A 15,923-nucleotide genomic window follows, 5' to 3' on the forward strand; every position below is an offset into this window, starting at 1 on the left:
CTTAGGAGATATCTATCCTCGTCCCGATTGGCACAGACCAGGCTATGGGGAGCATGCTGACAGGCTGAGTCCTCCCGTTGGGGGTAATTAATTTTGATCCCGCCTGGGCAGTGTCTCAGCTGTTTCCAGGATGCTTGTTCCAGCCTATTTTAGTCATGGCCTCTATCAGGCCTCAACATTCCCCCCTTGTCCTTTGATCATGGAGAGAAATCCTCCTCTCCATTCACTGCCTGTATTGTTGTCTTAATACCATTACCTGAACTGTACTGACACGTTCTCTTACAAAGGTTATTAATCTGTTTAAAATACATGGGCCGAAGGTAAGAATGAGTAGGAGTATAATGAGTGGTCCGAGCAAGGTAGAAATTAGTGTTGTTAACCAAGGTGATTGATGGAACCAGGACTCGAACCATCCCTGTTGGGCTTTCTCTCTCTTGTGCAGTGCTAATCCTTTTCTCACTTTTGCCATAGACTCTCTTACCACTCCAGTGTGGTCTGCATAGAAGCAACATTCCTCTCCTAAGGCCGCACATAATCCGCCTTGTTGCAGGAAGATCAAATCTAGGCCCCTCCTGTTCTGCAAAACCACTTCTGATAGTGAAGTAAGGGACTTTTCAAGGTGGCTGATTGAGCTTTCTAATCTTTCGATATCAAGATCAATGGCTGCTCTTAAGCTAGAATAGTGTTGATTCTGCATTATTAAAGAGGATATACCAGTTCTGGTCCCGGCTGCCCCTAATCCCAGTAGGACTGTGAGGGTTGAGGCTGAGACTGGCTCTCTCTTAGACCGGTGTGAAGCTTCTAGTTTCGGGAGGATTTCATTATTGGAGTGATAGAACAGTCGGGGGACTAATAGTACCAATACACAGAAATCTTTGGAATTATTTAACACCCACCCGTGAACACAAGGGGCTAAACCTGTGGAGCAGGCCCACCAATTGTCCTGGGGAGGCACCAGGTACCTGTTTGTCACTGTAGAATTTATAGACTTGCAGAGGTGTTGATAGGTTTGGGGGACATTTCCTATGCAAAGGCCCCACCCAGTTACTTGTTGGAGGGTTAATCTGGCATTTCCTTTCTGCTGCCATCAGCAAGCTGCGTGGTTTTGGGTTGGACCATAACTTCCTGGGACAGCTATACCTTCATAATATGGGGGTTTGATGTCATAACATAACCAGCAACTGCTAGTCAGATCTGGGCATGTGGAATTTAGAACCTGATAGGAGTTGATTATCATATTAAATAATGGGTCCTGCTCGTCTTTAATGCTAGGTCCCACATGGCTAACTGGAGGGGAGTTGCTTGTATTAGTAATGTAGGGCCTGGAAGGTGTTTGGGTGGGTGCTTGGGTGGGGGTGTATGCAGGCTGAATGGGAGTATGGTTAGGCTCTCGTGGCACTAGGACTGAATTGGGCCCTATGCCCCGAGTTGGACCGATCTGTATGGGTCCTACTTTTAACCTGACAGTGAACAGCAACCCGCCGTTATATCCTGACTGATATAACCGAAGGCCCCAGGATTGTCCGGCTTCCCAACCGGGGAACCTCTTCCGTTTAGTTGAGAATTTGAGCCTTACCGGGTTGCAAAGAAAATTCATACAAGGCCCAGTTATGAGGACCCCCTTCTATGTCCCCCAGTTAGCCCAGCGGGCCCCGGAACACGACCCAAGGTAATCAAGTCCCCACGAATAGAGGGCACCCAATGGACTGTCCCAGTTGACTCGCATCCCCAACTGGCACAATAAAACTCATTAGCCCCCCCCGCATTTATTGACGGTTGCCCAGTCCCATCTTCCTCCGGGGGACACATAGAAGGGTGTTTTCCGCAAGCTTGCCCTTTGGATGAAGTGGTTGCACCCAGGCCCTGAGTTAGTGGCGGGTCAAGGATTACACCTATTAATGCCAGCCCCACATTCAGGCTTGCTGGGCATCTTTACCTCCCAGTCGCCGATGTCCCATGATGCCGCAGCCAAAAGACAGAGGTCGAACTCCAAGTCCGGCCACCAGGTGTTTTGGGGATGAATGGCCGAAGTGGAGTTAATTACTTCTCCCATAGTTGCACTCAGAATCATCCAAGTCAGGTTCATTGGTTGATGAGGGTTAGCGCTGATGGTCCCGGGGTCCAGGAAGGTGGCCATTATCAGAAGAGTCAGGTTGATCCATCCGAGGCCTGCTGCCGGGCGAGTTTCAATTTAAAGGATTGGAGGGATGCAGTATCAGCTTCCATTCTCTTTGGGCCCTCTCTTGTTCTTCGGGGGTGGCCCACCGTGCATGGCTGCAGTGTATCCAGGGTCCAATTCCGTCCACCTTGAGGGCAGTAGGGGTGGTAAGGAGAACAACATAAGGGTCCTTCCATCTTGGTTCCAAGGTCTTTGACTGATGTCTCTTGACCCAAACCCAATCCCCCCGTCCTATATCATGGGACGGGATCGTCCCTTCATTCTGGCTCTCATAAATTTTCCATATCAGTGACCAGATGTGTTTATGCACCTTACTCAAAGCTAGCATCTCCTGTTGGAAGGCACTTAACAAAAGAGGGGGTTTAATCTTTCCTTCAGACACTGGACAAATGGGAGGTGGACTTCCACATACAATTTCAAAGGGAGTCAGACCTAGTTTATAGGGGGTATTGTGTGCCTGAAAAAGTGCGAAGGGAAGGAGGGTCACCCAGTCCTTGCCAGTCTCAATTGCCAGTTTTGTTAAAGTTTCTTTTAGGGTCCGATTCACCCTTTCTACCTGTCCTGAGCTCTGGGGATTGTACTCGCAATGTAACTTCCATTTGGTCCTCAGGGCTGAGGCCAGTCCCTGCACAATTTTATTCACAAATGCAGGTCCATCGTCAGAGCCAATAGATACCGGCAGCCCAAACCTAGGTATAATCTCTTCTAGGAGTTTCTTAGCCACCACTACCGCTGTCTCCATTTTAGTGGGGTAAGCTTTTACCCACCCAGAAAATGTATCAACCAAAACTAGCAGGTAACGATACCCATACTTGCCTGGTCTTACCTCAGTGAAATCTATCTCCCAATTATGTCCTGGCCTTTCCCCCCAATATCTTACACCTGCGTGCTGTCCTTTTCCTGGTCTCATCGTCCGACAGGATTTGCAGGTGTGGACTATATCCTGGATTGTTTTCTTCTGTTGGGGAAACCGCAGCTGCACCGTTTGTAGGAGTGTCAAAGTCTTTTTCTCTCCCAGATGGGTGGTTTGATGTAAATGGGTCCAGAGATGTTTGCCCAGGTCGGCAGGGAGCAACAGGTTGTCATCTTGGTCCCGATACCATCCGTTTTTGCCAACAGGATGGGTGGTATTATCTTGCACCCAGCATAAATCAGAGGGGGAGTATATGGGGCTTTGGGGAAGTGTTCCCATCCCCGGCGGTGGCAATCCTACAGTCAGTACAGGGGTCCTGTAATCTCCAGCAGCTGCCTCATGGGCTGCTGCATCAGCAGCACGGTTCCCTGGGGCCCGGGCATCCTCTCCTTTCTGGTGTCCTGGGACATGTACTATGGATACCGCCTGGGGCAAGTGGACCGCTGCCAGGAGTCTGCGAATCTCAGGCAAATTTTTAATCTCTTTCCCCTCTGCCATCAGAAACCCCCGTTCTTTATATATAGGGCCTTGAACGTGCACAGTGCCGAATGCATATCGGCTGTCAGTATAAATCGTGACTCTTCTTCCTTTTGCCCTCACTAGCACTTGTATCACAGCTATCAGTTCTGCTTTTTGGGCAGATGTTCCAGGGGGTAAAGCCTCAGCCCAGATGACCCTCCCAGTGTTGTCTACTATGGCTGCTCCCGCTTTTCTCTGTCCATCCTTTATATAACTGCTCCCATCCGTGAACCATATCAGCTCACTGTTTTTTAATGGCAAGTCGCTGAGGTCTTTTTGTATGGCGGTTACCTCAGCTAACACTTCAACACAGTCATGGAGGGGCCCGTCCTCCTCCGGGATGGGTAGCAAAGTGGCAGGGTTCAGAAAACAAGGTGTTTGAAAGTGTATCTGGGGAGCATCCAGCAGCAGGGCCTGGTAATGGGTTAAGCGAGCATTAGAAATCCACTTACCCAGTTGCTGTTTGAGGATCCCCTCTATGGCGTGAGGAGTATAGACCAGGAGACGCTGTCCATAAGTCAGCTTGTCAGCATCATGGACAAGGAGAGCAGTGGCCGCAATGATGCAGAGACAGGGTGGCCATCCCACAGCTACTGGATCCAGTCGTTTAGAGAGATATGCCACAGGCTGTCTCCACAGTCCCCATTGCTGCGTCAGGACTCCCTTCCCTACTCCCTGCTTTTCATCCACAAACAGTTGAAATGGCTTAGCCGGGTCCGGAAGAGCAAGGGCTGGGGCTTCCAGCAACGCCTGTCGAAGTTCCTGAAATGCCCACCTCATTGGCTCAGTCCAAGTCCAGTCTCTATTTTCTCTGCTTCCTTCATATAGAGGTCGGGCCTTTTCAGCAAACCCCATAATCCATAGCCTGCAGTACCCAACCGTCCCTAAAAACTCCCTCACCTGCCGGGGAGTTGTTGGCTCGGGGATCCGTAGAATAGTCTCTTTCCTAGCCTGAGTCAACCATCTCTGCCCCTGTTTTATTTTATATCCCAAATAAATGACTTTCTGTCTAGCAATTTGGGCCTTCTTCACACTTGCCCGATACCCCAATGTCCCCAAAGTCTGGAGGAGATCACCTGTGGCCTTTAGGCATACCTCCTTAGTAGTAGTGGCCAGCATTAGGTCATCTACATACTGCAACAGAATGACTTCGGGGTGGCTGGTTCGATACTCACAGAGATCTTTGCCTAGAGCCTCATTGAACAACATCGGTGAGTTTCTGAATCCCTGTGGGAGGCGAGTCCAGGTCAGCTGCCCCACAGTTTGGCAGTCCTCGTCAGCCCATTCAAATGCGAAGATTTCCTGGCTCTGGGGGGGCAAAGGCAAGCTGAAAAAGGCATCTTTCAAGTCTAAAATTGTATACCAGACATAGTCTGGTGGCAAGCTGCTCAGGAGGGTGTTTGGGTTAGGGACAGTGGGATGAATGTCACTCACCCGTTTGTTGACTTCACGAAGATCTTGGACTGGTCTAAAGTCTGTTCCCCTGGGCTTTTTCACAGGCAACAGGGGAGTATTCCATGGGGACTGGCACTTTTTGAGAATTCCTGCCTTTAGGAGGTGCTGGATGTGTGGCATATTTCCTTGCCAGGCCTCCTGGCTCATGGGATACTGTTTCACCCTCACAGGAGTAGCATTTGCTTTTAATTCAACAACAATGGGAGGTCTTTGTTTAGCCAGTCCTACTCCTGCTATCTCTGCCCAGACCAGAGGGTATTTCTGAATCCACTGTTGCATAGCAGGATCCACCGCTGCAGGGGGCTTTGGTGAATATAGTCTGTATTCATCTCTCAGTGCCAGGGATAAAACATGAATTGGTTGTCCAAGCCCGTCTGTGACTGATATTCCCCCAGAGTCAAAGTGAATTTGTGCATTGACTTTGGCCAATAGGTCTCATCCTAATAAAGGGGCCGGACATTCCAGGATCACCAGAAATGAGTGGGACACCCGTTGGGCTCCCAAGTCCACTTTTCATTTAGTAGTCCAGTAATATCTCTTTGTCCCGGTGGCTCCCTGGACCAAGCTAGTCTTTTTGGACATCGGCCCAAATTTTTGATTGAGAACTGAGTATTGGGCTCCCATATCCACCATGAAGCCAACCGGTTTCCCCTCCACATTAATAGTTAACCCAGGACTCAGGGAGAGGTGCTGGGCCCTAACCCCCCTAATCACTATCTTCCCCTGCATATAAGATGTGGGTCCCTGAGGAAGATTCCTCCTTTCTTACAGTCTTTCTCTTCAGATCTCTTTTGGGGTACTCATTTTTCCACTGTCCCTGCTCTTTGCAGTAAGCACATTGGTCTCTCTTTAGGGCTTGTCTAGCTGGTTTTTCCTTTCCTCCCGACCAGGTGTCTTTAGTTCTCGGGGCTTCGGGCCCCGTTCTTGTCCCTGCAAAAAGGATCTGAGCCAGCTCTTTTTTATTTCTCCGGTTTTCTTCAGCCCTATATTCCCTTTCCTCCCGTCTAATCTGTTCCTCATATTCCCTTTCCTCCCGTCTAATCCTTTCCTCCGTCTCCTCAGGGGTCTCTCTGTTATTAAATACTTTCTCAGCTTCCCTTACCAGATCCTGTATTGACAGTTCCCCCAGCCCTTCTATCTTTGGTAACTTCCTCCTGATATCTGGAGCTGCCTGGTTCACAAAAGCTAACAGAACTGCTGTGTGTGACTCATCAGCCTGGGGGTCCATGGGCGTATACTGCCTAAAGGCTTCCATTAACCTCTCTAAGAAGGCTGCTGGGCTCTCGTTTGGCTCCTGTCTTATCAGATTCACCTTAAATAAATTCGTCAGTTTCCTGGAGGTTGCCCAGAGGCCGGCCATGAGAGTTTGGCGGTACACTCAGAGATGCTCCCTACCTTCAGCACGTTCAAAGTCCCAGTTCGGCCGCATGGAAGGGAACCCTTCCTCCAGTAGGTGGGGCTGCATGGTCGGTCTCCCATCCGCTCCGGGAACATGTTTCCATGCTTCCGACAGAATTAGCTCCTGTTCCTCCATGGTGAAAAACACCTGTAACACCTGCTGACAATCATCCCAAGTAGGATTGTGAGTAAACAGGATAGTGTCTAAAAGATCAATAAGACCTTGGGGTTTTTCAGAAAAAGAGGGGTTTTGAGCTTTCCAGTTATATAAGTCACTAGTAGAGAAAGGCCAGTATTGGTAATTTCGTTCCCCGTCAGGATTTGCCGGCCTGACCCGGACAGGAAGCGCTCGAACGGTGGACGAAGGGGCCTCTCGGCTCCCGTAGTCAGATGAGTCTCCGCCCCCTTGGGTGAGTTCCCTGGGCTGGCCCCCCCTCCTGCTGCGGAGCCGAGGGTTCTGAGTTCCCCCTTTGTTCTCCGGACGACACCTGAGGTACCTGCGGGAGCAAGGGTGGCGGGATATATGGGGGAGGCGAGATTTCAGTGTCTAAATCAATCAAACTAGGGTATAGAGAAGATTCCTGGAGTATCGGTTTCTTCCGGCTCTCCCGTGCCTCACAGTCTTCTTCCTGGGGGGCCTCCACCACTAGGACCTGTGGAACAGAAGCACTGGGGGGGGGGCGGGTTGTAAACAAAGGGTTTCAGCCAAACTGGAGGGTTTTCTATTAAATTTTCCCAGACCAGGATGTAAGGAGCTTGGTCCGGATGGCCCCGAGGGTCAGGAGCCATTATTCTTTCTTTAACAGCGCGGATGACCGGCAGGCCGAAAGTTCCCTCCGGTGGCCAGCCAACCTGAAATGTCGGCCACTCAGATGAGCATAGGGTTTTTAGCTTGCTCTTCTTTACTAGCATTGATAGATTCTGAGCCTTGGACTTAAAATCGGAAAAATCGTCAGTCGTTACAGATAGCAGTGTAGAATAACTTTGACCCATGACGGCCACACCCACAATAAGCATACAAAAACATGCACGGTGCCGGCACACAGAGACAAGCGACAGACAGTAGACGAACAAATATTGGGCGAAAACACTGAACTAGGTTTATCCCGGGTTGCTGTTGTCCTGTTCCCCAAAGTAACCTTACCAAAGGGCGTCCACTGCCCACCAGACAGGATCGGGGGAAACGTTTTCCCCTGTTCCTTTACAGAATGGCTCACAGAACCAGCTGCCTTCCAGCTCAAATGCTGGGCCTCGGACTTATGCTGGCCGGGTGACTCTTTCACCCCCTGACCTGATGCCGGCGTCCAGATATACTTCCTCCTAGTGAGGCTTCCCTTATGCCTGGAAGGTGTTGTTCTTCTCAGTCAGGGGATCCCGGACGTGCCCCCAAATGTTATGCCCAAGGTCCCGATCCCCAGAACTGAAAGAACAAGACATCCATGGCAATGCAAATGCAAAAAGGGAATTAATTGCTAGCTCGAGCCAGGGCCCTGGCCACATCCAACACAGTTGAATAAAGCCAGAGCCCCCAGCCCTGTATTACAGTAGTATTTATAGGTTTAGGACAAAGACAGGGAATTGGCAAGGTTGGATTGGTTACAAGGGTTTCTTTGCATCTACTAATTGGCTAGATTTTCACGTGTGCAGGCTTTCTTAGGAGATATCTATCCTCGTCCCGATTGGCACAGACCAGGCTACGGGGAGCATGCTGACAGGCTGAGTCCTCCCATCAGGAGTAATTAATTTTGATCCTGCCTGGGCAGTGTCTCAGCTGTTTCTGGGATGCTTGCTCCAGCCTATTTTAGTCATGGCCTCTATCAGGCCTCAACAGTAGCCACACGTTCTGGGAAACAAACTCATTCAGAAAGACAATGCAGATAGTGGATTGCAGTTTATTACACTGGCGGGCCCAAGGCAGAGTCTCCTCTTAGCCAAGGACCCCAACCAGTTTTTGTGAAAACCTTATATACTCTAAGTGTACATGCCCAAACCCACCTCCCCAAATTCCCTGAAACTAGTCTGAACAAAGGAAAAGAAAGATTCAGTCAAAGAAAACCTGTGATTCGTATGCCTTAGGCCTAAATGTAGTTAACAGTGGACAATTATCAATAAGCCTGTGGTCATTCCCCAATAAGCATAATAGAATTTGTGATTCTATTCAGTTACACAGATAATTAGGGTATTCTTTTAGGTGACGGAGAGTCTAGGCATGAGCCCTGGGGCTCTTCCATGAGGGGGGGAAGGCGGGAATGGTCTGGTTTTCCAGTTGGTATGTCGTTTCCATAGATACTGGGCAAATAGATCAAAGTCCATAGTCCAACCCAAGATGGAGTCCTGCTTTCAAGACAGAGCCTGTTCTGTCTGTTTCCTCCTTCAGCAGTGTATCAACTTCCATTTTAGTGAGTCCCCTGGCACAGAGTTAAAAACTGCATTGTGATAGAGTGCTCTTATATTGATAAATTCTCCTTTGTTTAGCTTTCTGTCCCTTTCCCCTAGATTCATCACTTTCAGAATTCATTTCTTAAAATATTCAGCAAGCTGCTGCTTTCTGAAAATGTTGGCTAGATCCTCCACTCCTGTGCTCCTGGATATAATCCTTTCCCTACGGGAATCTCAGAACTCCTAGGGAAGTGCTGTGACCCAACCACGTGCTTATTTACTCAGTCATGTACAATTCTTTGAAACCCATGGACTGTAGCACACCAGGCTTCTCTGTCCACTGGGATTTTCCAGCTAGAATACTGAAGTAGGTTGCCATGCCTTCCTCCTGGGAATCTTCCCAACCCAAGGATCAAACCCAGGTCTCCCACACTGCAGGAAGATTCTTTACCATCTGAGCCACTAGGGAAGCCCAAGTATACTGGACTGGGTAGTCTTTCTCTTCTTCAGGAGGTCTTCCCAACCCAGGAATCAAACTGGGGTCTCTTGCATTGCAGGCAGATTCTTTACCAGCTGAGCTACCAGGGAAGCTCAACCATAGTTCCTGGTCTAATTGCCAAGAAGGAAGGGAGGGGCACATGCTCAGGAGTGCATGTATTGTCTTGCAAAGAAGAGACCTCTGGATTGTTGTTAAACAAGAGGTGGAAATTGGTTCACATCTGTAGATTTTCAAGTGCATTGAGCCAGATGTATATATCCCAAGTCTCAGATTACCTTCGTTCCCATTTAGTGCCTGAATCGATCATTAAAGCTTCCCTGAAACTCTGCCTCACCTACAATGATATTCTGTGCGTTGGCCTCAACTTCATCTGTCCCTCAGCTCCCAGAGAAGAGGATCTTTTATATACTGACAAGAAAGTCCTCTAGGTTTTACACTTCACTTTAAATTGCTGATTACCCTAAGCTCTTCACTGTTTTCCTCCAGTGTGTTCATTGTCCTGTATATAATTAATATTTTCTCTCATCTGTCAAATACCTGATGTATTGTGTACACAGCTGTGTTCTCTTTCACTAAGGTTATTCTATGTCTGTGAAATATGCTGATAAAACAACGGCACCTCTAGAATTTGCCAGGAGCGGTCAGTCCTCCACCCCCAGGGATAGCTTATCATGCCAGTCTGTCAGTTGGTTATTCAACTCCAAAATCATATTTTACAGCCTACTTCTAAGACCACGCTTAGGAGCCACTCTCTTCAGTCAAAAATATCTCATTTTTAAACAGAATCAGAAATGGAGATCTCACCCAGGTGGTTTATTGTGGAAGATGGACTGTAAGGAGTAAGGGAAGCAGGACAGAGCAGAGGTGGAAGTCGAGATATTCAGTTACAAATATGGGTTAGCTGATGCTACTAGTAATTCTGGAGCTAAGGTGGACACTCTTGAGTTGTCCAAGTTTTGGCATGAGTGTTGGGCCTTGGTGTCCCTGTGTTCAATATTCACTGATGTAAACTACTGTTGGAAATGGGGCATAATCTTGCCACCTGAGCTTCCACCGATTTGCAGTAGGAAATGCCAGGAGAAGAAGTCAGCTGTGATCTCTAAGCAGCCAACAGTCCTGGCACTTGAGGGAGTGAGTACCTTGGTGCTGATGAGGGATCTTGGCAGTGAATATAGCATCCAGCATATCAATAGAGAGAAAACAAAATGATGAGGTAAGGCAGATTTTTGGAGAATACAGAATTTAGTTTTAGAATATCCAGGAAGGAAGATCTATTTGATATGAAAACAGATTTGATTAGGCGGTTTGGTATGAGTGTAGACTTCGGTTGAGAAGTTGAACTTAAAAAAAAATGATATTTTTATGCATGTGCTTCTCAGAGTTGCAGAGCTGATGTTAATGCATATTTAAATTCTCAAACTATTGTTCCCCAGTGGTTGTTTCATGTCAGTCTCTCACATTAGAATATAAATCCTACGTGTTTTTGGTTCACTCTCCTATTCCTAGTATCTAGCACATAGAAGAAGCACAATATGATTTTGCTGATTTCCTGCCAGGACAGGGTGTACCTTTGTTCAGAAATTTAATTAATTAAATATATATATAAATAAGAATGCAGTCTTTTGGTTGCTTTTAAAATAGTTTTATTGCACTTAGAAGGGCACTTTCTGAAACAAATTTAGAAAATATGAATACCTTAGAAAATACTTTAAAAAATACTTTAGAAAAAAATGGAGGTTTAGCTTAGAGTTAATGAGGAATTTTATATCACAATGTTTATTAAATCATTCTTGATACTTTCTACACTCTAATATTTTAAATTATAGCACATGCATGTAGCCACAGTAAACATGTTGAAAAAAAGTTGCAATAATACCTCTATTATTGTGTCTATTGATGTGTTTTAAATGATTCTGGAAAAAATATGAAATATTCATTATTTTCAACAATAATTTATTAGCAAAAAAATCAGGTATTTCTCATCTATAATTTACCTGTTTTTTGAAGAAGAGTTTCTCTCAAATTTCATGATTTGATGCATTAATTCTGCTATAAACAGAACTGGGCTTACCAGCTCTCACTAGTGATAAAGCACCTGTCTTTAAATGCTGGGGATGTAGGAGATTCAGGTCCTATTCTTAGCTAGGAAGATCACGTAGAAAAGAGAATGGAACCCTACTCTGGTATTTTGCCTGGAAAATCCCATGGGCAGTGGAGCCTGGTGGGCTATAGTCCATGGGTCCGCAAAGAGTTGGACATGGCTGAGCGACTGAGCACACACAGCAGTATTAAGACATCTTATTGTTCTTACTAAAAATTAAATGTTTTAATTTTGATTGCTAACGTAAAGAAATTGCTTTATTCTCCAAAAGACTTACAAAAAGGGAGTGAGGCATGCTTTTTATTGGTTTCATTATGTTATTGATTTTCCATTTATGAAGAGCCCTTGTGAATTGTTATTCAAATAATAAACATACCATCCTCTGAGATCAATGACATGACAAGAGAAGAAACTATTAAAAACAAGAGAAAATTTGTGTGTATTTTCAAAGTACGAATTACTAGGCAAAAAAATTAAATTAAGTAGTTATAAAATTAGTGGAGTAGGATTAGAGGATCAGATGGTTGGATGACATCACCGACTCAATGGATATGATTTTGAGCAAGCTCCAGGAATTGGTGATGGATAGGAAAGCCTGAAGTGCTGCAATCCATGGGGTCACAGAGAGTCAGATACAACTGACTACTGAATTGGACTGAACTGATGATGATTTACTAGGCTGAAATAATATTGCAGATATGATGGTAGTTAAACCCAAAAACTATTTATTGAATCATTGAAAATGTTATACTAGCATGATAAATACTATATAATATTTTTTTAAAATATAGAGCAAGATTATGCATCATATAAAATAGACTAGCTTGAGTTGCATGAAAAGTGAAGCATTTCTGTGTGAAAATCATCCTGACAGCTAAATCTGTTAAGTAATTTCAAAAACGTATTATTCACTATGATTTGTGAGAACTTTGTTTTACTTCCTGTGGACTGCAACTGGAAGCGATGATATATTTAGACTGAGGTGGGTGTATGTCTTTGGAGATGACCAGATTTATTGTGAAGACTTATGTTGTCATTTTTCAGAAGCACTTCTTTGTGATCAGCTAGTTAAGCACTATCACTGGGACAATGATGCATTAATCTCTGTCCTTATAAGTGTCTTTAGAAAGGGTTATGCTGAAAACAACATGCTGAAAGATTTGTGTGCTGATATAAAAATAAGGGAAAAAGACAAAAATTTCTTTTTATCATAATCTAGTAGATAAATGTATTTATTTATAGTAAATAAATAAATGTATTTATTTTATAAATACATAATTTATAAAATTATGTATTTTATAATACATCATTATATTACATTTAATTTTATATTAATATAATTAATTATGAAATTAATATAAGTTCATAATAATTAATATATTAAATTATTAATAAATTATCCAAACAGTCCGTTCTGAAGGAAATCAGCCCTGGGATTTCTTTGGAAGGAATGATGCTAAAGCTGAAACTCCAGTACTTTGGCCACCTCATGCGAAGAGTTGACTCATTGGGAAAGACTCTGATGCTGGGAGGGATTGAGGGCAGGAGGAGAAGGGGATGACAGAGGATGAGTTGGCTGGATGGCATCACTTACTCAATGGACGTGAGTGTGAGTGAACTCTGGGGATTGGTGATGGACAGGGAGGCCTGGCATGCTGCAATTCATGGGGTTGCAATGAGTCAGACACGACTGAGTGACTGAACTGAACTGAACTGATAATACATTATTTTATAAATACATTTTAAATAAATACATGTATTTATTTATAATCTGTAAATAAATGTGTATTAGATTAAAAAATTCATTTTATCTCAACAGGTTTCTTTTGTGTGTTTACATTTGACATTTTACTAGTTTTTGGACTAATGGAACCTAGCATGATTTCTGAAGACACAGAGATAGGAGGAGGAGACCGATTCTAAATAACTAATCATTGAAACATAAGTTCAAGTAGGCTGTAAGACAGCCTGTAATATAAGAACAGAATGTCATGTGGTTTATTAAGATTTGTCCTATTTGTGGACATCATTAATGGCTTCTTAGAGGAGAATAGTGATTCGAGCTAGTTCCAAAGAACAAAAAAATAGCTGATAAAGAAGGGAATTCTAGATAAAAGGGATTTTATAAAGGTGAAAATTGTGAAATAATCATGAGCATAATTATAAATCATATAACCTGCCATTCTCTGGTGGCACAAAGTCCATCTTATCCTCCCACCAAATGAAAGTATGTTAAAACTATTCAGTGATTTTCAAGTTTCCACTGAAACTGCTTGTCAGATATTTCTAGATCATTGCTTATTAAGGAGAGCAAAGAGATGGACTGTTGTCTTCCTATAACTAAACCATCTCCAGAAAAATTAAACTTTTCATATCTTTACAATAAGATAATTTAACAGATATCATTTACTCCAGTATGGCCTCTGTCTTGATAATCCCAGACCTAAGACTTTGGTCTACCATGTAATAAGGGCTACCTTTCTAGATGAACACTGAAGATAGTCCCACTCTTTGTGACTTTGTTGTTGTCCAGTCCCTAAGTTGTGTCTGACTCTTTGTTGCCCCATGGATTGCAACATGTCAGGCTCCCTTATCCTTCAGTATCTCCTCATGTTTGCTCGGGTTCACGCCCATTGAGCCAATGATGCTATGTAACCATTTCATCCTCTGTTGTTCCCTTCTTCTTTTGCCTTCAATCTTTCCCAGCATCAGGGTCTTTTCCAATGAGTCAGTTCTTCGCATCAGATGGCCAAATATTGGAGCTTCAGCTTCAGAATCAGTCCTTCCAATGAATATTCAGGGTTGATTTCCTTTAGAATTGAATGGTTTGATTTCCTTGCAGTCCAGGGAACTCTCAAGAGTCCTCTCCAGCATCACAATTTGAAAGCATCAGTTCTTTTTTATGATCCAGCCCTTTGTTGTACCCCAAGATATGTTATTTAATCTTGTACATCAGACCATGCAAATGTATGCCATTATTTCTGAAGGGTAAAGCAGATTATTTGGCAACCACCAAATAGAAGTGAGACATCAGATCTGTTTCACTCATACAGAATCTAAAGATCTTTGTGAAGGCGTAGAATGTGGAGATTCTTTCAGTTATATTTTGGCTTCAGTGAAGACACAGTCAAAGGTAATTACTTCTGCTTGATTACCAGTCCAATTTATTCAATGTCCACTACTAAGGAAGAGTAAATTTGTGGAAGAAAACAATGAATTCAGTTTTTATATGGTGGAATTTAGATACTCCTCAAATGTCCATTGTAAATGCTACAACTACTAATAGCTACCACTGGTCAAATGCTAGTTTTATACTAAGGCTGGAACTATACTCTTTACATGAATTGATTTGTGATTTGTGTAATGAATACTTTGTACAGATAGATGAGGAAATTACAGCTTAGAGAAAGAACCCAAGGGAGAGTTAAACATATCCTATATTCTTGAAAGCTATCCAAAGAGGTGATAGTTAAATTTGTGAAGTGAATATAATTGTTAAGGGAGAGTGTAAATGGTGACAAAACAGGGCTGATTGTTAAGCATAACTAAACTCTTTGGCTTGTGTTGAGATGAGATGGCAAAAGCTAGAACCATCAGTGGTATTCCAAGTGGCTGGGCAAGGGAGAAAGTGTCTTTTTTTAAATATAGAGATATTTTCATGTGACCAAAAGCAAAAATAATATACAGATGCATGATTCAGAAATAGTAGAGTCATGCAAGCATAAGAACAGTGAAACAAATGTAAATGAAGATCAAGATGGGAACAGAGGGCATTTTCTACAATTGACTCATTTCTTTTACTACTCATGTCAAGGTGCTCTGGTCTGGAGATATGGTAAAGATAAGTGACAATTTGCTTGTCATTCAGGGGTAAACAAAGAAAAGAAAAAAACCTAAACACATTACTGAAAATATAATTTTTGTTATGTATCTGTTAGTGCCCTGAGAGGAATCAGATGGGATAGTTTACCTGGTAATTTTAGAGAAGTTTAATAAAGTGTTTATGGAAACTAGAATAGATACTAACCCCAGGATTGGGACTAGCTGGAATCTACTCATGGCTCTACCTCTAAAGAAGAGTAAATTAGTACCAGAATTCAGAGTAAAACAATAACTAAAGAAGACTACCAGTTAAAAACTATGGCCTGCCCAGAGATGCTGCCAAGCTTGGGAATCCCCTCTGGAGGAAAGACTTAAGTAGAGTACATAATGGAGCTTTACCTTCCTCCACTCTTTGACCTTCTGTTAGTGATACTTGTTGACCAATGAGTAGCTAACCTAACCGTAAGTTGTAGGATAAGAAGGTTCATTCCTGTAAATCAAATAGGTCAGCCTCTGCACACATACAGCAGAGTGGAGAAGGATTTGTAAGAATGCACACAGAAGTCTTGTGTTTAGCACCAATCTGTCTTCTTAAGTTTCTTCCCAAGAAGAACACAAATTTAACACACAAAATATATACACTTCCCATATTTAATGC

Source organism: Budorcas taxicolor, chromosome 5 (assembly GCF_023091745.1).
Source record: "Budorcas taxicolor isolate Tak-1 chromosome 5, Takin1.1, whole genome shotgun sequence".
Taxonomy (NCBI): domain Eukaryota; kingdom Metazoa; phylum Chordata; class Mammalia; order Artiodactyla; family Bovidae; genus Budorcas; species Budorcas taxicolor.